Here is a 25,383-nt window from a genome sequence, read left to right as displayed (position 1 = left end):
GCCCACAGGGGGTGATCAGGCAGGCAGGCAGGTGAGCGGTTAGGAGCCAGTGGTCCCAGATTGTGAGAGGGATGTCCGACTGCTAGTTTAGGCCTGATCCCCCCGATCAGGCCTAAACCGGCAGTCAGCCATCCCTCAAGGGGTCCCAGATTGAAGGGGTGCAGGCTAGGCTGAAGGGACCCCTCACCCTGTGCACGAATTTCATGCACCAGGCCTCTAGTTGAGAAGAATGTAGCATAGACTGCATTGGCCCACTGATCTGAGAGAAGAAACCAGGACTCATCAGGGATACATTTTATGGTAGTTCCAATTGTCAAAAAAAAGCGCAAAACTTCATCCTAGCTGGTATTGAATAGGCCAATGTTCCTTACCTCATAGGAAGTGGTATTTTTTAGGGAAAAGAGGTATTTGAGGTCAGATGGCCTTGGGTTTGAATTCCAACTTTACCCTGTGAGCTGAGATATCTCAATTAAGGAAATTATGCAAAATAGCACTGCTCTTGATTCGGTTTCTTCACCTTTAAATACAGATAACAAAAGCAAATGTTTGAGGTTGTATTATGACTTATAAATAAATATATTCTTGTGCCAAAACCGGTTTGGCTCAGTGGATAGAGCGTTGGCCTGCAGACTGAAAGGTCCCAGGTTCGATTCCGGTCAAGGGCATGTACCTGGGTTGCGGGCACATCCCCAGTAGGAGATGTGCAGGAGGCAGCTGATCGATGTTTCTCTCTCATCGATGTTTCTAACTCTCTATCTCTCTCCCTTTCTCTCTGTAAAAAATCAATAAAATATATTTAAAAAAAATATATATATATTCTTGTTGAGGATCTCCTGTAATTCTTTTTATGGTTTAAATTCTAGAATAAGCAAATTAAAAGAATAACTTATGTGAACATTTTAATTGTCATTACTAAGACTAAGTACAACTCAAGGTATCACAGAATAGTAGAATCCCTTTCTTGAGAGAATCACACATAAAGGTCATTAAAGGTCATAACATTGTTTGTCAGCTGAGCTGTCCTAAATCAGTGAAGAAATTCAGATTGGTGACAAGAGATCCTGGTTTTGTTTTACTATTTGAATGTTACTTTCTTTTAAAGCTTGATACTAGGGGCTTTATCAGATTGCTTCCTCCATCAGTGACATAAAGGACCAATGAGTGTTAACTGCCATACTTGATTTTTCAGATGCTAAAGATCTTACAACTAAGAAGTCATTTTGTCAAGCATACAATTAAAGGAGGTAGTTTCCTATAGAAAAAGTTGGACTTAGAAATGCCCTAAATGCATAAAAAGATGTGCTATCCAAAACTAAATTGAGTTGTTCTCATTTTTTACATTTATTAGCATAACTAAATTCCCTTTTCACCATATGCATCAACCAGTGCACAAATCTGCTCCACTAGGGATTTGGTTCTAGGAAAACAACTGCAGTTGAGGGGAAAATATGATTCAGCATTTCCTCCACGAAAAACAAGGCTATTTATAAATTTTAACTCGTTTTTACGTTTACAGTGAACAGAAAAATGTACATGTTGACATCTATCTTCTATAAACTGGTTTTCCATTTTACTTGAGAGATTTGTGAAAGTTGCCCTAAGCGATGTGCACAATCAAACAAATCCTAACTTTCTTTTACTCCATATTGTTTTATAGCCTCTGTGCTTCTAGAAGGCCACTTATTCTTGAGGCTCATCTGCAACTAGATTCTTGTTCCCTCCATCTCCTTGTTACATGTCAGTATCCATTTACGGTAGGTCCCAGCGTATCCAATTCATTGAGTGTCTGATGAAGAACATGTCCTCATTCATTTTTATGAAGTTCTAAATTAGACTGGGACATTGTTTTTCCAAGGACAATAATATCAGAATGATTTCTCTACTTTTCCATCCTCAGCTTATTCCATAGAGACCATTATTTTATTTGGTTTTTCTTCCTGGAACTTCCTTTAGCAGAGACTGCCTCCCCAAATCAAAGTTTTTAATTATTTACAATGATAAGTGTTTCTAAGTAGGATTAATGTACCAGCACTTAAAGGCAATTCCCTGGGTCCCCAAGGAAACTCTCCCCCTCACACACTGCACTTAGCTGATACAGACTAGGAAAGTATCTGTAGTTTATACTTGGGCCTTAACTTTTTGCTGTTAGCTTTTTTTTTCTTTTTCATGTTTATCCAGGGCAATAAGGATACGAGCTATTCTTAATGTTGCTGCCGAAATGCACTCTTCTCTACAACCTGATTGACTTGTTGGAAGGAAATCTGAAGAGCACTCAGTTGAGACAACCACTCCATGAGGGGGAAAACAGACCTTCTGTACAATGAGCTCATCCATATCTCAATCTTGTGTACTTTTTTGCATTCTGCACACTCTTTCTAAAATGGACAAACACATTGTCTATTCAGTGTGGCATGTAGACAAGCTGTCTTAATTGCATTTCACACTTTCTTCATATAATTTTTTTTTAGAAATGCTAAAATCTAAAGAATTTACCAAATGTCAAAAAAAGTATCTCCTTCTATTCCCAAAGTTTTACTTTTTTCAGCTTTTATGCAAGACCTGAAAATCCCTCCCTCCACTAGAGCCAGAAGAGAGCCTGGGAGAGTTTTAGACCCTCTGATCCTACTCCTTCATGGTACATTGCTCCCTGCCTATATGCACCCCTGTCCTCTCCACCAACCAAGCCTAGACCTTATTCCACCAGGCAGTGTTTTCACACCATATTAATCCCTATCATTCTAGTAGTTCCTAAACCTACCTACACACCTTCCTTATATAATTTGTACCCCACTATCCACTGTTTGAGGAAGTGTTTTGACTTTATTTTAAACTATATTTCAATGGGACAAAATTGTGTCCATTTATCTGTTTTTATTTACAGATCTCAAATGTAAAATGGCTGGTACGTCATCAAAAACATACTGAATTTAGAACACCTTGGTGTAATCCTTAATTCTGCTACTGCTAATGATAAAAAATTTGGTTAGTTACTGAATCTTTCTAAGCCTGTTTTCTCCCCTCAAAATTAGAGATAATATCTACTTCATATCACGCATCAAATGAGAATATCTGGAAAATGTTTGCAATTTTCCCAGAATAAAGTAAATATCCAGTAAATCCTTGCCTATTCTGTGCCTCTTTTCATGTTGAGTATCTCTGTCACTTTCAGTCCAAGTTGTAACAATTTTATTACAAAATGTGAGCATATTTTGTAACAAGTTATAATCCAATTCATTAGAGTATTGCCACACCTATAAATTTTTTTTAGCTACACCCATCTTCCCTTGGGCTACAGATCAGTATATTCTGGGATAATAAAATTAAGGTTCCCAAGAAGACCTCTTTTCTATAAAAGTCTAAAAAGCGTGTCTTTAAAATCTGTTGAAAGAATGAATGTTTTCTGTATAGAGATTATCTGTATAGAACTGTTCTGTGTACTTTCAGTGTGGTTACCGATTTCTGTCCTGCCAGAGTGAATTAATTTACATACTCATTACATCATTCAGAGACTTCTTTGGCACTGAACTTTGAGAATGGTCCCATTTTAGGCATTGATGCACATTAAAAATGGAATAGACAATGCTCTCTATCCTTAAAGAAGTTATGCTCCAGAACAGGCAGCTGGCCTACTTCTCTAGTTTAACAACCCCTACTCTAGAATATACTACTGAAGAATGACCATTGTTTAAACATGTCAGTGATAAAATTGCAAGAAAAAGGGGAAAATATCCCTCTGTACAAAGTGTATTATACATTTGGGAGGAGAGAGTATTTAACTTTAAAGACCACTCTTCCCTTCCTTTGCCTACATTCCCCTTCCCTCCCTCAGGTATATCCATCCCATGACTCAAGAATAAAACTTACGAATTCATTCTTTCCATTTAATTGGATAGCCTCTGAATAAAAAGATGGTGATGGTGCCATGATTCTTAGAAGCCTTTTTGCCTAGCTAAGAGAGTATATATGGCACCGCCTCAAATTTTTCTTAAATTTTAACACAGGATCTTACAGAAGCTCCTTTATCTTGACCCTGAGATCATGGTTTTACTGGCAAAACCCTGGATTTGATCATTTCCTAGAGGCTATTTCATTATTTGAACATCGTTTTCCAGGAGAGACTGGTTTTATTCTTGAAGCCAGCAAAGCTTAACTCAAAAAAAATTCTACTTGAAAACTAAGCAAATGTTTTCTTTAGCATATATATATCATGCTAACTTATCATATATAGCTAAAGTAAATAAAATGGTACTTTCAACATTCTTTCTGTAAAATCTCTCTGAAAATTTCATTGACCAAATCCACATGTATATTTTTTATCTTCCATAGTATGACAGATTATAGCCAAAGTATTGCTAAACTTTCTTCTACTACATGACATAGTTCACCATTTTCTTCCAGATCCCAATAAAAAATGTTCTTCATATTTTTTCAAACTTCACTAACAATCTCCTTGAAATGATTTCAGATTCAGCCTTAGCAGATTCAGAGCCAACATCACATACTTTAGGTTTTCCTTAAAGCATCACTCTGGAAACAAATTCTGTTCTTGTTAGTTATTGAGGCACTAGAAAGCACCCCCAAAACTTGGTAGCTTCAAACCACTTTTTTATTTTTGATATAAACTGAGGCTAGGGGGGTTAAATAATTTGCCTGCAATTGGGAGAGCTAGTAAGTGGCAAGTCAGGATTTGATCCTACATCCATATTATGTCCACTATAAAATGACACTACTTCATGGCATAGATTCATTCGTATTCATTTCTATATATGGCAAATATGCTACTTAGATATTTATATCCTAACTTCCCATATCAATTATATCTCAACAGAATTAGGAAATAATTAGTTTTCATCTCTCATGTTTTATATTGATTTGACTAGCTCTGCTTCATTGATTTTGAAGCAAAGTCATCTGGATATATAAGTCCCCAAGTATCCAAGATGGCTTCTTCACTTAGCGGGTGTGCTGGCTGTTGACTGAGCATTCCACTGGGACTGTCAACCACAATGCCCATGTGTTGCCTCTCCTGTGGCTTGGTTCTCTCACAGCACAGTAGCTGTATTCTAAAAGGAAGTGTTCCAGGATGTTCCCAGTTGTGAGGAAGAAAAAGCTGCTAGTATTGCTAAAGACTGAATGCAGAACTAGAGGTAAGTCACTTCTGCAATCTTACATTAATTACAGCACGAAGCCCACACAGGTTTGAGGGGTGGGGATAAAAAACCCCTCACTTAAGGTGTAATGCCAAAGTATCGGGGACATCTTTCTCCAACCATATGGCAGGTACTGGTGATGCAGAGTAAATAAAGAAAATACTTGCCTTCTGTGAGCTTATAATTTAGTTATAAATACAAAAAAATATGTACAAATAAATTTAAATATATGATTAGTAAAAATAGGTAGTGATAAGTATTGTGATAAAGAGAATAGGAAGTGACTATGCATGAGAGCTACAGTATTTAATAGGGTTCCAGAGAAGACAGCTACAAGGAGGTATCTTATTTGAGTAAAAACTTAAAGAAATAAGAGAGTAAGTCACGCAGATTATCAATGATAGAGCATCCTAGACAGAGTTAGTACAAAAGCTCTGAGGTTGAGAGTATGTCTGTACCTAACAGTCCCACCTGCCACTGAATCATATCGTTACATAATTACCACAATAAATTAAAAACACAGCTGAAGAATCTCAGTAATCATTTGATGAATGTGCTCTCATACTGAGTCAGACAAATGTTATATTGCTTCTTCTTATCATTACTAAATTACGTAGTTAGTGAAGATGATGATACTTGGATCTCAGAAAAAAAAAAGTTCTCTAGTTCCTATGGCGCCTGAAATCATTAGGTGTCATAAGAACTAAATAGACTATTGTCAAGCATACTGAATGCTTATGAACCAGGACAAACAAGTTTGTTTATTACTAAATTATGAGTTGAAAAAGAAGTGGAGATTTGGGAAGTTAGAATATAAATATCTAAGTAGCATATTTTGCCATATATAGGAATGAACACTAATGAATCCATGTTATGAAGTGGTGTCATTTTACAGTGGATATAATATGGATGTGGGACCAAATCCTGACTTGCCACTTACTAGCTCTCCCATCGCAGACAAATTATTTACGCCCCCTAGCCTCAGTTTACATACCTATAAAATGAGGAAAATAATAGCTGCTATGAAGGATCGTGGTGAGCATTCAGAAAAATAAAAGGAAAGTGCAAGGCATGGTACCAACCATAGGATGAGTGAATTAGTCATCTCAGGCTGCCATGACAAAACACTATAAACAAGGTGACTTAAACAACAGAAATGTATTTTCTCAGAGTTCTGAAGGCTGAAAGTCTCTGCTCAGAGTGCCCAACACGGTCAGATTCTGATGAGAGCCCTCTTCCTGATTTTCGGGTAGCTCCCTACTCACTATGTGCTCATGTGACCTTCCTTCTGTATATGTATTTTGAAAAGGTAAGATATCGAGAGTTCAAGGGGTGGGGAAAGGTAACTCTCTGGTGTCTCTTCTTATAAGGACACTAATCCTATCATGAGGGCCTCACCCTCATGACCTAATATGACCCTAATAACCTTCCCACATGTTCTCATCTCTAAATATCATCACATTGGAGGTTAGGGCTTCAACATATGAATTTTGAGGGAAATACAAACATAAAAATGGGTAATCAAAAAAATTAAAAATATATGAAATTTTAAAAATTATTGTTATAGATACTCTATTATTAAACCTACCACTAATGATAATTTGGGTCCTAGAAACCATTTTAGTTATGGTTTCTCTTGCTAACCATAGTACGATGGTAGCTTTTATTTCCTTCATTAAAATTTTCTTTTTGTATTTACTATCAAAATACCTTACTCTCAAGGTGCGTAAGGTTGGATTGTAAACTTTTTGAAGGCAACAGCCATGAGACCTCCTTTTTGTTTGTTTTTTAAGCCATGGCACCTGTCACAATGCCTGGAATATAATAAATGTTTCATAGATGTGTGATGAATAAATAACTATAATTATACTCTCAACATTCATTCTCTTTAATTACTGTGCCTGCAGTGGACAAATAGAATCTGAAAGGGTGAGCAATAATATAACTTACCACAAATAAAGGCATACAATTAAAAAAACATATGTAAATACTACTTTAGAGACTCTATTTAGGTAGGATATTTGTTGATGAAGGCTACAATTTAAATTTCATATGCTATCTCTGCATTCTGACAAGAAAAGTGGTTCTTTTCCACAGAAAACTGGCCATTGTAAAAGTCTTACTCTTACTGGCAGGAAAATTAGCAGACAGACATGGCTCTGGTCGTTAATGGAAATGTAATCAGCAGTCTATCTTTATGACGGTATGCTGCCATCACCGAATATCCACTTAGGGGGCAAGGCCACGGCTGCAGGCAGCAGTCCAAAAGCATTAACATCCCCCAGGTGACAGCAAGAGGATGAAAAATGCTCGTGCGGAGAGGACCCATTTCGAATTTCCTATTATTTTAAAAGTAAAACAGAAAGTTGGTCATTTTATATCAATTTAGTCTGCTGAGGTTCTCTAATTTGCCAATAAAAGGATATTATAAAAATTTACCACCATCCATCCAATGAGAACTTTCAGTGCATTTGTTAGTTGAAGAGTGTGTTCCCCTATCAGTGATGCATATTAAGCTAGCCAGCTCTCAGTAAAAGCCTTCAGAATAGTTCTAGATCCTTCCCATGACACCCTTCACAATCCACCCTTATTTCCCTGTAAAGCTACCTCCCCTGATATTGTTCTTCCCAAAATATGTCATTTAAGATTATAGAACTACTTGTACTTTCTAATTATGCATATGATTATATGATTCTGTGTCTTTGTATACTCTTCTGCTTTATCCTGGCATTCCTTTCTTCCCTGGATTGTCTGGAAAAGTCCTTAATATCCTCCCAGACCAAAGATAGGCATCATTTCCACTATAGATAGGCATTATCCAAGATGATAATCTCTCTTATCATTTTCTTGGAGTTTTTCCTCTGGATTTGGGATGTATTTCTCCAAGTACATACTTCATTTTAATTACTTATTTAAAACATCTATCTCCTCCCCTAGATACTGGGCTCCCTGAGAGCAGGGTCTATACTTGTGTTATTTTGTGTCCTAATTACCTACGACAGTGTCAGATATATACATTTTGAATTATATGTCCAGGTGAGTTTGGCTTCTAAAGGTCTATTGAAAGCATCCAAAGAAGTTTTCAAAAGATAGGAAATCCATTTTTCCTAGTCCAGCCAAGTATGAGTCGGATATTTGATTTTTTGAATCATCACCTGAGGATATGTTTTTATTTATTTTAGAGAGAGAAAAATAATTGATGTGAGAGAGAAAGATTAATTGGTTGTTTCCCATAGTGCCCTGACCAGGGATGGAAGCTGAAATCTGGGTATGTAATCTGACCAGGAATCGAACCCAAAACCTTCTGGTCTACAGGACAGTGCTCCAACCAACATAGTCACCCAACCAGGCTGGATATTTAATTTTAATCATTCAACCTTTCAAACATTTACTCAGTATCTGTCTGAGTCAGGTAAAATGTTGAGTACTAAGAATTCAGTGTCAAATAAAGCCTTGATTTCCAGTATCTTTCATCCAATGGAAAAAAAAATCTATATGGATATAGATATTTGTAATGCAGTTGGCAAAGTGTTTTAATAAAAACATGAAGAAATGGTTTTGGAAAAAAAGGAAGAAGCAATTAACTCTTTCTAAAAGGGGTTGAATAAAAGCTTCCCAGAGCACATCAGATTTGAAGAGAATGTTGGTGGTTGAGTTGTAATTTTACCTGAAGGAGAGGGGGACTGGCAGAGAACATTGAAAGTAGAAAAGTAAAATTGTGTTTATGAAAGACACAGTTTACCACTCAATAGCTATTTTCCAACTTTTTACTCAACAAGAAGACCCCAGTTTTGTTCACCCTTTTGCAATAATTTTTTTCAAGAAGGTAAAGTCTCTCTAAGCACTGTGGTAAAAATTAAGACTGATTTAAGCCAATTACCAAAAGATCCACAAGAGCATGAGATGCAATTCTGGTTAATGGAACAAGAGGGGATGCAGGAGAGTCCTCAGTCTTTTGGAAAGCTATGTAAGGCAGAAAAACTCTTTTCACTACCTGCAGACCCTATTGTTTGAAAATGTGACTTGTGGAGCTGGTTCAGCCAACTTGTGACCATGAAAAGAACAAAAGCAACGTACTCAAGATGGCAGAGAGGAAAAAGGAATAAATCTAGATTTTTGGTGACTTCATTATACCACTAAATCAACTAACACAGAATCACTCTCTCTGTGGCTTGTTTAAAAATGTGAAATAATAAGTGTTATGTTACGTAAGCCAGATAAGTCTTGTTTTCTGAAAACATCCAATTGATGATGCAGTATAAAAATGCAAATGCATAATGGATGTGGGAAAGAGTCAAAAATGCCATGTGTATCTAAGGACATATTTTGGAGGGGAGATGTTTAGAAGAGTGAATAGGGAGTAAAAGGAAGGATAAGTCTGGAAATATAGGTTAAATTCAAACCCTGAAAGGACACCTCTGTTAAGAAATTCTCTGTCTTACTGTCTATGAAATCATAGACCCTGAACTGAAGAAGAGAAAGAAGTCTCTGAGGCACAAATCTGAGACTGATTTAAGAATTAACATCATGAATGAAGACAAAAACTAAAAGGGGGGGAATCTTTTAAGAAAATAGAGGGAAATTTTGAATCACATAGAAGTAGAGACAAATAATTTTTAAAGGGTCTTGAATGAAGAGAAAGTCCACCCAAGAGAGCATCGGGTGTTTTTTTTTCATTTTTCTCTTACAAAGGCAACAGAAATATTATTTAGAAGGGTTTGAATAGAGTAAAAATCAACAAGTAGAAAGAAATTAAATGTTAAATTAAAGAAGTACCGAGTATGCTATCATACTGGTCATTATATGTAATTACTCTTATAAAATGTAGTTTAATTATAGTTCTCTCAATATAGTTGTAACTGCATTTGTGAAAGCTCAGCCATCTAAATGAATACAGGGTCATACTTACTTGAGTGCTAACACCTGCTATAGTGTGGCTCCCAAAGAGAGGGAGAACAACACTCCACTTAATTACCTCATTGTGTTTATTAGAGGAAATTAATAGACATATCTCCTATGACCCTGTGTAGCCAATCAGTGTCAAAGAGAGGTCGACTAACATTCACTTGAACTCATTTTCACTTTAAAACCACATTTCTCATTTTAAGCCTTTGCCAGTTTATAGCTACATGGTGCTTCACATTTTTAAAGATTTTTTTCAAATATATGCATCCCATCAACATTCATTTATTTAGCAAATGTTTATTGAATGTCAACTATATGTTAGGAATTATGCTAGACTCTGGAGATACAATGGTGCCCAAAACACAGTTCTACCGCAGACTCTCCTGAAGGAGGTTTTGAATTTCATTCATGCCAACGTCCGTGATCTAATGTTTATCAGCAAGTATGAGTTAAACTCATTCTGCTACTATTTCTCTAATTTAGTAGCTCATACAGTTATTATTCATTATCAACTAGAAGATCTTGAGATTTTTGCAGATGTTCCTCTCTTTATTTTTGTCTAGTTTAAAAGGTTTGACTAAAGTTATAGGCTGCTATTTTTGATGAGACCATAATCTGTTTCTCAGTTTTAAAACATCATTTAAAATATTTATGGATGCCCTGGCTCATTGGTTGGATTGCTGTCCCATACACCGAAAGTCTCAGGTTTGATTCCTAGTCAGGCCGCAACTGATTGATGTTTCTTTCTCACATTTATGTCTCCTCTCTCTCTATCTCCCCCTCTCTCTAAAATCAGTAACAAATATATATATATGTTCAAAACAGATTTAAAAGAATGGATAGATGATAAGTTTTTAAAATACAGGTGTAAACACACTTCTCCAAAGGGAAAACTTTGTCTCAGTGATTGAGTTCATTCATAACTAGTTCTCTTGTCCTGCTAGGAAAATAGCAGGATGATTTTGCATCCCTACCTCCCTGAAATTAGGCAAGGCCATATGACTAGTCCTGGTCTATAGCTTGTGCTATGCATTTCTTCTGTACTAAAGTATTTTAACTGCTGGTGACTCTCCAGCATTCTTTTCTTGTAATGTGCTAAGAAACTTGAGAATCATGTGTTTGGGACAGTGTGGTTTGAAAATAGATGGTAGAGACATCAGCAATTTGGGTTCCTGAGTGACTATGTCAATCTGCGTGGGATAGTACTATCAATAAGAAATAGAGATTGGTGAATTGTTTATTACAACGTAAACCTAACCTAACCTGACTAATATAGCCTGTTGTCTTGGGATCAGAGGCAGTGGTAGTGGTAAACCGGGTTGCTCACAGCTTTATTCTTTTTGTCTCAGTAAACGGTAGATTTCATCTGCCTCCATGAAAAAATCTGAACAGCCCAAGAAGTCAAACTGTAAGGTTGAATCTATAGACACAACACCCCACTGCCTCTTTTTATCTTCCTCTCAAAATAGGTGCCATTGATAGGAGCCAGGAAGGTATACAGTTATCTTCAAAGGCATCCATGAAGTAAATTCTTTGTCCACTTATGTTTTCCAGTCCTGAATTTCTCTTATATTTTCTAAATCCTTTGGTTATTTTTGTTCTTTAGAACTAATCCATTACTCTTTGAAATTGCCTCTCTGGAATAATGCCCTAGACTCAAAGAAAATGCTATATAGATTAGCCAGCTATAACTGTAAACTTTGTGGTTATTCATAGTATTTGTACTTCCAAAGAGAATAAGTTGGATTTACTTTTGTTGAGCCATTCCATTTACAGCTGTCATTCAACATACCAAAAATGTTTTCCCTTTTGTTCAAAGGTTATGCAGAATGCCAAACTGCCTTCTCAAAAAATGATGGAACAGCCATTTCAGGTGGAACAGAAATCATGTCATTTCATTCATAGCATCATTATGAATACCAATGCATTTAAAATATTTTAACTTTAAAATGAAGGCCTCATTTTTCCTCATAAAGAAATAAAATTGCTTTTTCACTTCTAAGACTATACTAGCCAAACAATTAATTCCAGTTATAATTAACCTTTTGGCCATGAAAAAAAAATGTATGTCCATTTTGTCTACTACATTTATAACATTTTTTCCTGCACCTGGTTTGAGTTCTAATTATATCACTCACAAATTATGTAGACTTGAACAAATCATGTACTTTTCAAGAACTCTGAATATTAAAATTCAAACAAACTTTAGAGTCCTCTACAACACCCTAATCCTAAATATGGGGAAATTAAGTTATTGCAGAAAATAGTATAATTTGATAAAAATTGGATGCAGGCCATCTAGTGACTTCATTACTTCTACTCTGCCCCAATCAGAGTTAATCACTTACCCTTCAACCACAATTAAAACATCACTGGATCAAGAGTAGCCTGACAGAATATAAACTACAGCACCCAAATAACAGCCTCTGGTATGGCTGACCACTCTAACTTCTCTTCCCTATTCCTGAATCTTTAACTGCACTGGACTCTGCATTCTATTGCTTTAGAAATATGGCCTCCATGTGACAACTTACGCCTTAGTTGATTTCTACAAAATTAAACTCTGACTTGGTTGTTCTGTAGGAGTAATAATGGCAAAGTGGTAGTAGTTGTAGTTGTAGTAAGAGTAGGAATAATAAACTCATTTTATGTTAAAATAGGCCTATGGTATATAGTAAACCCTCACTTAATATGGTAGATAGGTTCTGCAACTTGAAGCAAAATGACATATAACAAAACCAGTTTTATCACAGGTTAACTGATATAAGCAAGAGTTAAGTTCCTACAGCATCTCATCAATATTACAACTAAATGACGTTGAACAAATGACATTGCTCAAGGACCTGCTGTTCTGTGAAGGGCAGATGTAAAACCTGAGGCACAGAGAGGGTAAATTTCCTATCCAAAGTTCCATAGCTAGAAAGTGGCAGAGCTGGAACTAGATTTGAGGCAGTGTGACTCCAGAGCCTGTCCCTTAACCACTATGCTTCATTGCTTCCTTCCTTCTATTAAGTCCTCTGATATAAGTTTTTATCTCTCTGTCCACCTTGTGACAATAACTTTGTAAAGCTTCTCTTAAAAAAAATGTACATTCCTAAAACAAATATGTGAAACCTACCATTTATTTCTCCTTACCTTCATGTATGACATTATAAAAGTAAAATCCAATTAGAGGGCAAAAAAAATCTATAAAATTTTGGTTTGAAATGATTAACATTTTTAACAATATGCTGTTTCCTGAAATAAATTACTATGTGACAAATTTTTACATGCACTCATACATCTAATGTTATTTTAATGCAAATATAGTCTATTTTAAAGTATTGTTTAAGAGCATCTATTGATTAAGATGTATACAAAGACATTCTCCTTCAAACTACCTTGACTTATTACTGTGATGGATGTTAAATATATTTTGTTTCCTTTATATATATAAAACCTCTCCTTCTTTGCCTTTATCCCTAAAGTATATTAGTAGCCATGATTACCATATATTAGTCTTTCCTAGATTATATTCAGATTTCCAAGAAAACAAAGACATTTTTAGTATAATTTTTTCTCAGGCAATGTTGAAGAAATTGGATAATTTACATTAAACTCCTATGTGGTCATATAATAGGACTAAAGGCCCAGTGCACGAATTCGTGCACAGGTGGGGTTCAGCCAGCTTGCCCTGATCAGGGCTGATCTGGCTGGGCTGGCTGGCAGGAGGGGACACGGGAGGTTGGTTGGCCGGCCCTGCCCCCAATCGGAATGTGGGGGCCAGCTGGGGGAGGGGCCCCAAGTGGTTGGCAGGCTGGCCCCACCCACTGGTCATACTCAGGTTGAACTCCCGGTCGAGGGGACAATTTGCATATTACCTTTTTATTATATAGGATTATTCATATCATTTACAGACTGGGAATCATGTGACTAAAGAGTTAATAATTTTGGGCAATCATAAGATAGAGTTTGAGGTGTTGACTTTATCAATGACTCATCACTTACTAGTATTAGCAAGGACTTGCCATTTGGAGCAATCACTTTTAAAACTTATTTGGGGGATAGTTTTGAGAATCTTTTCCACTCTAATGTTCCTGGAGCCCTTGCCACAGGGCATCACTTCTCAAATAGTAATAATACATGAAAATATTTTTAGATTTTTGGAATACTTGAAAATGAAATCAAACCAATATGCATTCAAGATCGTATCTGTTTAAACACCTATTAACTATTTTAATAAAAACAAAAGAAAGAGAAATAAACTCAGGATGCTAGTTTAAAAGGAAACACCAAGTGCTTTCTAAGTTAATCAGGATATATTACATGTATTTCGTGAATATTAGTGTATGTTAGTCATTGTACTGCAACAAATAAACCCCCAAATTTTCTGGCCTATCCCAATAGAAGTGTGTTCCTGGTCTGCAGAAAGCCTTCCACATGGTAAGTCAAGTACCAGGCTTCCACCATGTGCTGTTACCACTCTCTACTAGGGTCTCCTTTGTGCTCAGCCAGTGGTGGAAAGAAAGCAGGCTCTTTGGGACATATGTCACTTCTATTCATGTCCCATTAATGCAGTGGTTCTCAACCTTGGCTGCACATTAGAATCACCTGGGAATCTTTTTAAAATCCTGATTTCTGGGCCTCATCCTCTGGAAATTCTGTTTCTTTGTTATGGGGTGAGGCCACAACATTAGCATTAATAAAACTAGTAACAAGGCCCACAAGATAGGAGAGAAATGAAGGAGCTGCTTTCTAATACTCACTCTATACTTCTTAGTGTGTGTGGTGGGGTGGGGATGAGGGGGTTGAATCTTTGTGGGACAGCTATCTGTCTATACCACAGCTAGCATTTATAACAAAGTTCACAAACTGAAATGCATCCAGGGATGTTAATGAATGGAGCAGCTTGAATACAGAACTACATAAAGTAGAGGAAACTGAAGTGAAAATGAAATAATATTCTCTGACAAAAGAGGGAAAATAATTTCCATGCAGAAAAGTATGCATAGCATTGGCAGAACTTTGCAAGAGAGAAAAATGTCTGTATTGAAAATGTGAAATCTCATGAGTTTCAAAAGTAAGCAAATAATTGGGGTGGCAAACATACAATACAGTGTATACATGATGTGTTGTGGAATTGTGCACCTGAAACCTGTATAATTTTGTTAACCAGTGTCACCCCAATAAATTCAATAAAAGGGAAAAATTTAAAAGATAGAGATTTTCCCATTGGTAATATTGCTGCTTACAACAATATTACTTTATTGGTTTACTGAGGAGTAACAGTTCCGAGTCCTTAAATAAATAAGGCATAAAACACTCTCTATGCCACAGGCCTAGCTCTCCACCTTTGCAGGTTCTTGGCCTGTCTCCACTTAGGAGGTTTTGGGTGCTTGAGCTGATCACAGTTGTGAGCAAGAACAACCTATCACAGTGATGGCGAACCTATGACACGCGTGTCAGAGGTGACATGCGAACTCATTTTTTTGGTTGATTTTTCTTTGTTAAATGGCATTTAAATATATAAAATAAATATCAAAAATATAAATCTTTGTTTTACTATGGTTGCAAATATCAAAAAATTTCTATATGTGACACGGCACCAGAGTTAAGTTAAGTTTTTTCAAAATGCTGACACGCCAAGCTCCTTTAGAGAAGACTCTCATCGAAGAAGTCTGCCTTTGTAGACTTAGAGAAGGAATTCTCCCAGTCAAATAAGGCTTTTTGCACCTACATGTGATTAAAGACCCATATTTTTGGCTAAATATGGTCTAAGACAGTGGTCGGCAAACTGCGGCTCGTGAGCCACATGCGGCTCTTTGGCCCCTTAAGCGTGGCTCTTCCACAAAATACTGACTTCTGCGCATAGGCCAAGAAGTTTCAATCGCACTGTACATGCACGCCCGCATGTGGTATTTTGTGGAAGAGCCACACTCAAGGGGCCAAAGAGCCACATGTGGCTTGCGAGACGCAGTTTGCCTACCACTGGTCTAAGACAATGTACCTCATGGTATGAGTTTACAGAGGTATGAGATTATGGACTCCACCTGCTTCTAACTAGTGAGAGCTGTTCAATCACCCCTCTTTCAGCATTTATTAAGCACTGTCCTACCTACTGGGATTTAGCAGTAAGCAAGAGGCAATACACTGCCCTCATAGCACTTATCTTTCTGTGGAAAACAGAGAAATAAAATGCATAGTGTGTTAGATAGTGATAAGTGCTCTACGGGGGGTAAGGTGGGGCGAACAAGAAAGGTGTTCAACTTTCTTTAAGATAGCAAGGGAAGGTCTATCCGAGAAAGCGACTTTGGAACAACGATCTGATGAAAGTACAACATTCACTAAATAGAAACCAGGAATTCACTTAACTGCTAATTGAATTGGGCCACTGGCTACACTAATTCTTCCCATCAGTGCATTTAGAGACACAGAAATAGTCAGCCTGATGCATTCAGAGGCCCACAAGACAACTGCCACCCATCCCTGCACCCAGGGCACCCAGACTGGCCCTCAAAAGCCAGTCTCACCCAGTTCAAGAACCCATTTCTCAGAAACAGCACCTCCTAATTGCAAGAGTTGGACACCCAGCAAAATGAAAAATCTGCCCAGTTATTCAGAATTTCTAGGATAAATTATGTGCAGTGTAGACTTCAAATCTTTAAACAACACAAAGATGTAAATCTAGGTTATATTGTAAAGGCACCAAAGCATCATTTGTTATTTTAAAGATAAAAAAAGTCATTTTATTGACAGGTGAAAAAACATTGAAAGACTACAGAAAATTATACAATAAATAAATAAATAAATAAATAAATAAATAAGAGTAAAAACAAACTATTATTTAAGCAACCTACTTCAAGGAAAAGAATGCAATTCAAACTTTCCAATTTATTTGACCTGGCCTCCATTATCATTTGCATGTAGTTTAATCAAAGACCTGCCATTCTGACAGTCCTTGACAGTGAGGAAACTCAAGCTTTGATGTTCATATTCAGTGTTTCTGACCAAAAATCACATTGTGACAAAGCAGCATCGGCTTTCCAGCTGTAATTAAATTCCAGCCTAAAGAAGCCATCCTTGGTCAGAGGCTATTTCTGCAGTCATCCCCACCCCAGACAGAGTTAATACACAAGGTTTTACTGCCATGAATACCGCTGAGGTCAAATGCAAGACAGCTGATTTTCTCCTAAAGAGAACTAAGCTGCTGATGCTGACCAGAGAACAGACATATAACCACAGCTAGCATCTAGAGCAGTGGTTCTCAACCTTGGCTGCACATTAGAATCACCTGGGAATCTTTTTAAAATCCTGATGTCTGGGCCTCATCCTTCGGAAATTCTGTTTCTTTGTTACTAATGTTGTGGCCCCACCTCATAACAAAGAAACAGAATTTCCGGAGGATGAGGCCCAGACATCAGGATTTTAAAAAGATACCCAGGCGATTCTAATGTGCAGCCACGGTTGAGAACCACTGATCTAGAGAGCAAACCTATGGTGTGGATCGAGCTTCTCTTCCTGTAGTATGCTTGATGCAAGAAATTATGGCACCCAGGTGGAAATGTAGCTACACAATTCACAGTACAATAAAACCTTCCCCAAGTAGAAACCTACCACCATGTGTATCTGGTCAAATTAATCAGATTTGAAATTTAGATAATAAACTTACTAATCAGGGACTTTATAGTTTGTATAAGCTTCAAATATTGATATTTAATGGATGTTAACGATTATTTCAATTTTCATAAAGGTAAAATTTACCTCTACCACTGTATAATGAGAGGAAGGGAAAAGTAGAACTCAATAAAATGCCAACTAAAAAGTTTCCTGGCATTTACTCTGTAAAATATCTCTATCTGTGGATTATCCTATATAATAAAGAGGCAATATACAAATTGACCATCACTCCAACACACAAGATGGCTGCCCCCATGTGGTCAAAGATGGTCGCCATAAGATGGCCGGCAGGGGAGGGCAGTTGTGGGTGATCAGGCCAGCAGGAGAGGGCAGACCTGCAGGGGAGGGCATTTGGGGGGAACCAGGCCTACAGGGGAGGACAGTTGGGGGTGACCAGGCCAGCAGGGGAGGGCATTTGGGGGGGACCAGGCCTGCAGGAGAGGACAGTTAGGGGTGACCAGGACTGCAGGGGATGGCAGTTGGGGGCAACCATGCTGGCAAGGGAGGGCAGTTAGGAGTGACTGGGCCAGCAGGGGAGGGAAGTTGGGGGTGACCAGGCCTTCAGGGGAGGACAGTTAGGGGTGACCAGGCTGGCAAGGGAGGGCAGTTAGGGGTGACTGGGTTGGCAGGGGAGTGGTTAGGGGGTGATCAGGCTGGCAGGCAGAAGTAGTTAGGGGCAGTCAGGCAGGCAAGCGGTTGGAAGCCAGAAGTCTTGGATTGTGAGAGAGAAGTCCAACTACCCGTTTAGGCTGGATCCCACCGGTATCGAGCTTAAACAGGCAGTTGGACATCCCTTGAGGGGTCCCAGATTGGAGAGGGTGCAGGCTGGGCTGAGGGACACCCCCCATGCACGAATTTTGTGCACTGGGCCTCTAGTCAGTCAATAAAAAGCAAAAACTATACCTTTTCTGCAGTACAAGAGGGTCAGCGCAAGGCAAGAGAGTTGATCCTAAACAAAAAGCAAAAGAAAGAATAAGCAATTGGATGGAGGAACTATAGTCTAAGGCTCCAAAGCTCAGGGTTAAGTGTCACTGTAATGTGCTTCCCAAGACCTTTGCTGCCTATCAGTGTAAAATGATGTCACATGAAGTTCATGATGCTTTTGCCAGGCAAGGAGGAAAGAGATTCCATACATCCAGTGGACCCTGCTGTAGATAACATGAATGCAAGTAACTCATTTCAGAAGTGTCTTAAAATTACTATTTTGGGGGAGAACCAAGATGGTGGTATAGGTAAACGCCAGTACTTGCTGCCTCCCACAACTACATCAAAATTACAACTAAAATAGAGAACAACCATTATTCAGAACAGCCTGAAATCTGGCTGAATGGAAGTCCTACAACTAGATAGGTAAAGAAGAAAGTATATTTAGACTGGTAGGAAAAGTGGAGGCATAGAATGCGTTGATGCCACACCCACATGTGGCATTTTTGTTTGTTTTTAATCAGGAGGAATATCATAACTGTGGAGGCCTCCCAGGAGGAACAAGGGATCCCAGCCTGAAACCAGATCCCCAGCTCAGGGTTCCAGAGCTGGGAAGATAAGTCGCATTATCTTGGGGCTGTAAAAACCAGCAGGAATTGTGTCTGAGTGACATGGAGGCTGCTGGAGAACCAGGCAGTTCCTCTGAAAGGGCTGGCACACAAACTTACACCGACTACCTACCTCTGAGCTCCAGTGCTGGGGAAGCAGCTTGGGGAAATCCAGGGACATATGAGGAGGAACTGGATTGTCTGGCATCAGAGCAAAAATTCAGGAGTGGCTTTCTCCCAGGCACAAGTACTCATAGGGGTCATTGTTCCTATGCTGGACCTCCCCCACTGCAGAGCCAGTCAGCCATATCTGAGTTTGCATCAGTCTGGCTCACACTGTTGGCTCCACCCTTGTGATTTCTTGAAACCCCACCCCATCCAATTTGTAGCCCTGCCAAGCTGTTTGCAGCTACTATTCTATATGTATGGCCAGTCTAGGCTCAGGCTTCAGACTTTCCTAAAATCTCTTAAACAAGCAGCAGCTGGCATCAGCATGCCTTATACCTATGAATAAGAGACAAAAGAACTATCACAGCTTGCTTCACAGCTTGGCCTCATCTGGGTACTTCCAAGCTTAACACAAGTAGAAGCCATCTGTAGATCTTCCTGTAGCTCCTGCTGGGTGGCCCCAGGCAGTGGCTGACTTTGCACCTTGTGCCCTAGAACCAGTGCAACAATTAGACCATACCAGGTTATAACTCTATACAGCCACGAAAAACAGACTCAAAGGGCATACTTAGTGAGCACCAAAGCACTACTGAAGCAAGTTCTGCTCCATAGGGGTGTCTCTTGCACAGCAGCGCTTCCATTGTAGACACAACTGGTCCTCATAGCCAATTGGCTTAGAGGTCAAATCCTCCCAGTGACCCCAACAGCAATCAAGGCTCAACTACAATAAAACTGTGCATACAGCCCACACAGGGGTACACCTAGAGTGCCCAGCTCAGGTAACTTGGGAGACTGAGCCACTGGGCCTTACAGGACACCTATTACACAAGGCTACTCTACCAAGTCCAGGAGACATATAGCCCTACCTAATACATGGAAACAAACACAGGGAAGCAACCAAAATGCAGAGGCAAAGAAACATGTCACAAATGAAAGAACAGAAGAAATCTCCAGGAAAACAAACAAACAAACAAAAACTAAATTAAATGGAAGCAAACAAACTAATAGATAAGAGTTCAAAACAATGGTTATGAGATTGCTCAAGAGACTTAATGAGACCTTCAAGAGATTTAGTGAGAATTTCAAGGATCTTAGTAAGAATTTCAAAGGCATGAAAAAGGACCAGTCAGAAGTATATACTAACTGCAATAAAGAATAATTTACAGGGATTCAACAGTAGAGAAGAGGAGACCAAGAATAAAATCAATGATTTGGAATATGAGAAAGCAAGAAAACCCAATCAGAAGTGCAAAAGGAAAAAAGAATCCAAAAATATCAAGCATACCAACATTCACACCGTGGGGGTGCCAGAAGAAGAAGAGAGAGAGCAAGAGATTGAAGACCTTTTTGAATAAATAATGACAGAAAACTTTCCCTACCTGGTGGAAGAAATAGACTTACAATCTAGGAAGCACAGAGTCCAAAATGAGAGGAATGCAAGGAGGCCACACCAAGACACATCATAATTAAAATGCTAAGGGTTAAAGACAAAGAGAGAATCTTAAAAGCATCAAGAGAAAAGCAATTAGTTATCTCCAAGGGAGTACCCATATGACTGTCAGCTGATTTTTCAACAGAAACTTTGCAGGCCAGAAGGGAATGGCAAGAAATACTCAAAGTGATCAATAGCAAAGACCTATAACCAAGATTACTCTACCCAGCAAAGCTATCATTTAGAATTGAAGGTCATAAAGAGCTTCACAGACAAGAAAAAGCTGAAGGAGTTCATTATCACCAAACCAGTATTTCATGAAATGTTGAAGAGTACTCCTCTTAGGAGAAGAAGGGAAGAAGGAGGAGGAAGAGGAAGTGAAGAAGAAGAAGTAGAAGAAGAAGAAGAAGAAGGAGGAGGAGGAGGAGGGGGAGGGGGAGGAGGAGGAGGAGGAGGAGGAGGAGGAGGAGGAGGAAGATGAGGAGGAGGAGGAGGAGGAAGAGGAGGAGGAGTAGGAGGAAGATGAGGAGGAGGAGGAGGAAGATGAGGAGGAGGAGGAGGAAGAGGAGGAGGAGGAGGAGAAGAGAAGGAGAAGGAGAAGGAGAAGGAGAAGTAGAAGTAGAAGGAGAAGGAGAAGGAGGAGTAGGAGGAGGAGGAGGAGGAGAAGGAGGAGGAGAAGGAGGAGGAGGAGAAGGAGAAGGAGGAGGAGGAGGAGGAGGAGGAGGAGAAGGAGAAGAAGAAGAAGAAGAAGAAGAAGAAGAAGAAAAATGAACAATAAATACATATCTATCAACAATTGAGTCTAAAAATCAATATAAAGGAACAAGGAATCTAATGAACAAAATAAACTGATGAATAAAATAGAACAAGAAGCATGGAAACATGGATCAGACTGACAGATCTCAGAAGAAACAGGGGATAGGGGTCAGAAAGAGATTAACCAAAGATCTTATATGCATATATGCATTACCTATAAACACAGACAATAGGGTGGTAAAAGCCTGGGGTGAGGTGGGAACCGGGTGGAGGGGGAGCAACCCAGGAACACAAAATTGGACATCTGTAATACTCTCAACAATAAAGATTAAAAAAATAAATAAATAAAAACAATAATAAAAAATAAAATTACTATTTTTTGAAAGTTAGCTTCATTTATCTATAAAATGCAGGTACATGGATACTTTTTTTTCTATCAGTGATGAATAAACTAACACAAACCATAGAAGAATAGCTTCTTAAACTGGAAATATAATCTCTTCAGTGTAATTCTTCCTCTTACCAAATGAGCATCTGGCACATTCCCTAAAACCAGCCCAATTTCATGATGGGGGCACAATCTCCTCAACTGGTAGTAATCATGATTTTCTTTTCTTTTAATTCTCAGCCTCTTGAATCATAGGTTTCCTTTTGCCACATGAAATCTACATATATTTTGAAATTACTAACATGCATTACATATATATTATATATATACAATAATTACTAACATTTATTGAATGCCAAGACTCAGGGTTTATACCTACTCAGTAAATTTATCATGCTGTCTAAAAGTTACTAGAAAATCTTTGGCAACTATGTTAATTAAATAAATAAATAATCCTATAAAATAAAAGCTTAATATGCCAATTGTCTTCTCGGGCGGTGGTTTGACCACTCCTTATGACGTGCCCTGACCACCAGGGGGTGGCGCAGAACATGGCGGGTGTTGGCGACGTGCTGCAACCTCTTGCAGGCTACCTGGGAGCAGGGGTGACTGGGACTGCGGTGTGGTGAGAATTTGGGGTGTCTGCCACACTCACTCCCCCTGCTACCCTCCCCTGGGATGCCAGGGCTCACATTCCAGGGAAGCCACCTGCGCTCAGGTGCCAGGCACCCACGAGGTGTCTGCTCCACACCCAGACAGCATTTTCCAGGTGAGCTGGCCGCAGCCACTGGAATGGCGGGGGCTGGTCGGGCTTCCTGTGAGTTCGAGCAAGAGCTGGTCTGCTAGGCCAGCAGGAGAGACCACACTGCCCACCCAGCTTCCGTGTGGCGTCACTGGCCAACTCAGAGGCCCACGCTGTACCCCAGCCCATGGTGTCCGGCCATACTCACCACATCTCTGTGTGGGGACTCTGGCGCCGTGACTCGGGCAGAAGGGGGCATGCGGGGGACCGGGGGCCCAGGTGCTGCCCAGGGCCCAGAGGTCAGCTGGGACCTGCCTTTCCTTGCCAGACACTTGTGCTTTGATTGCCGGCCAGGCCTAGGGACTGCACCCATAATGAATTTCGTTCACTGGGCCTCTAGTATAAAATATATTTTATTAATTAAATTTTAAAAATAGGTCTGTATTTGTTGTTAAGGTTAGCTTATAATTAAATGGTTTAACTAAGAGAAAACCCAAGACTTTATTTTTTGACTCTGGAGGTAGAAAAAATATAGAGAGCAAAAAAGTTGCTCATATAAATTTACTTATTCAAAATTTATTTAGTCCTAGTATGTGCAAACATATTGCTTCATGCTAAACATAGTTCTCCACTCCGAGGAAATGTACAGTGAGGAAAACAATTGCTGTGCATAGTATAGGAGCTACAGTAGACAACTACTCCCATAGAGGGGAAAAGGGAATGATGAAGCATACCTGAGAATGTGAACCAGAAGCCTCAGAAGTCCTGAACTTAAAATGGGAACTCTATATTCTTCAATGTCATCCTAGCCCTCTTAAGCCTTTCTAGTCACTGCATCTATGGCTAACCCTGAAACTCTGGAACTTTTACCCATGAGACTCAACTTCTCTGCCCAATCACCACCCAATATAGGTTGCTCCACCCCACCCCTATTGCAGGTAGGAATGTAGGTGCAGCCAACTGCACAATTATGGGGCTTCAATCCTAGCAGCCTTGTTGAGAGAGGTATCAATACATGCTGTGTTTCTTCTTAGAAGGGAACAAAATTTACCTCCTAAGCCAGTGTCTATTTTAGCACTTACTAGCATATATCAACCTGTGCAATAAATGTTAATGATGATTTCTTGGTTTGCTATATAAAACTGTTTCAAATTAAACTATTTATTAGAAAAAAAATAGAAAGAAAAACTTTTCCGAATAAAATAGTAATAATTTCCTCAGAGCTTTCCTTTCTGTCATCTATGGCTCTTCAAACATATGACAGCAGGCAGGAACTCATTCTCACTGATCCCTGTGAGGAGCAGAGAAATTATAACCAACATGCTCTTAAATCATTTCCCTAAATCAGTGGTTCTCAACCTTGGCTGCACATTAGAATCACCTGGGAATCTTTTTAAAATCCTGATTTCTGGGCCTCATCCTCCGGAAATTCTGTTTCTTTGTTACTAATGTTGTGGCCCCACCCCATAACAAAGAAACAGAATTTCCAAAGGATGAGGCCCAGAAATCAGGATTTTAAAAAGATTCCAGGTGATTCTAATGTGCAGCCAAGGTTGAGAACCACTGCCCTAAATCAACAAAGCATTCCCCAACTTTCAGTCCCCCTAGGATCGCCTCACCTCCCAGTTGAAATGATGATTTCAAATTGAGCAAGGTCAGATGAAGCCAGATGAAACCAAGCTGGCAGAGATATAATCCTAATCAAAAGTACCAGAGAAGTTTAGCCGGTTAAGAGAAAGCAATTCCAGTCATCTCCACAACAACACAGATGGCAGCAGCTCAATCATCTCCTGAAGGAGCTGGAATATGCAGGGTTTCCCTTGGGAGGTCCTATAATGACTTTCTGGTAGAGTTCCATGTTACAGATATAGAAATACAGCTCCCCAGGAACACTGTAAAGTATATGTTTGTCTAACTGCTATGATGTACACCTGACACTAATACAAAATAATGTTGAATTATTTTTCAAACTATAATTGAAAAATAAAATAAAAATAGAACACAATCGAATATCTATCATGTTTTAATAAATTAATGTGATTAAGGAATAAAGAAATCTGGCACCCTAAATAATATTTATTCCTTTTGCAAATAAACTCTATTTTCCTTGAGAGAAGAAAAAAAAGTAAGCAAATAAGTGGAGAAAACAACACTTGTAAGAGACATAAAACACTTCTGCAAAACCAGATTTGGCTAAAAGAAAACGTGTTTGCATCTCTGGTGTACATGGAACCTTCCTTTAATAAGTTCACCTGTCAATAATGAGAGAACAGGATCAGTGTTCTCCAGACTATTTTTATGGTTCAGGAGAAAAAAAAAATGTGAAGAAGCACTCCTCATGCCTGCATAAGTGAATGTTATATATCCAGATTATACATCACATATATTGCTAATATCTCAAGACACAAGATGCATCTGGGGTGAGGTTCATTACTAATCATGTGGATATAAATCCACGCTTCAAATAATCTTCCTCATAATTTCACTTTTTAAAGAGCTTCCTGACATATGTGATTAGGTAATCATTGTTCTGCTCTCAATGTGGCTGATGAAAAGACTATCGAATAGGAGAGGCATCCTTTCCTCCATTTTAACTTTACTTATGCTTATCTTCAATGCAAATCTACTCATAAGAATCTTTTTTAGCCATTTCT

This window comes from Myotis lucifugus, unplaced genomic scaffold (assembly GCF_000147115.1).
Source record: "Myotis lucifugus unplaced genomic scaffold, Myoluc2.0 scaffold_137, whole genome shotgun sequence".
Lineage (NCBI taxonomy): Eukaryota > Metazoa > Chordata > Mammalia > Chiroptera > Vespertilionidae > Myotis > Myotis lucifugus.
This window is presented reverse-complemented; position numbering follows the sequence as displayed.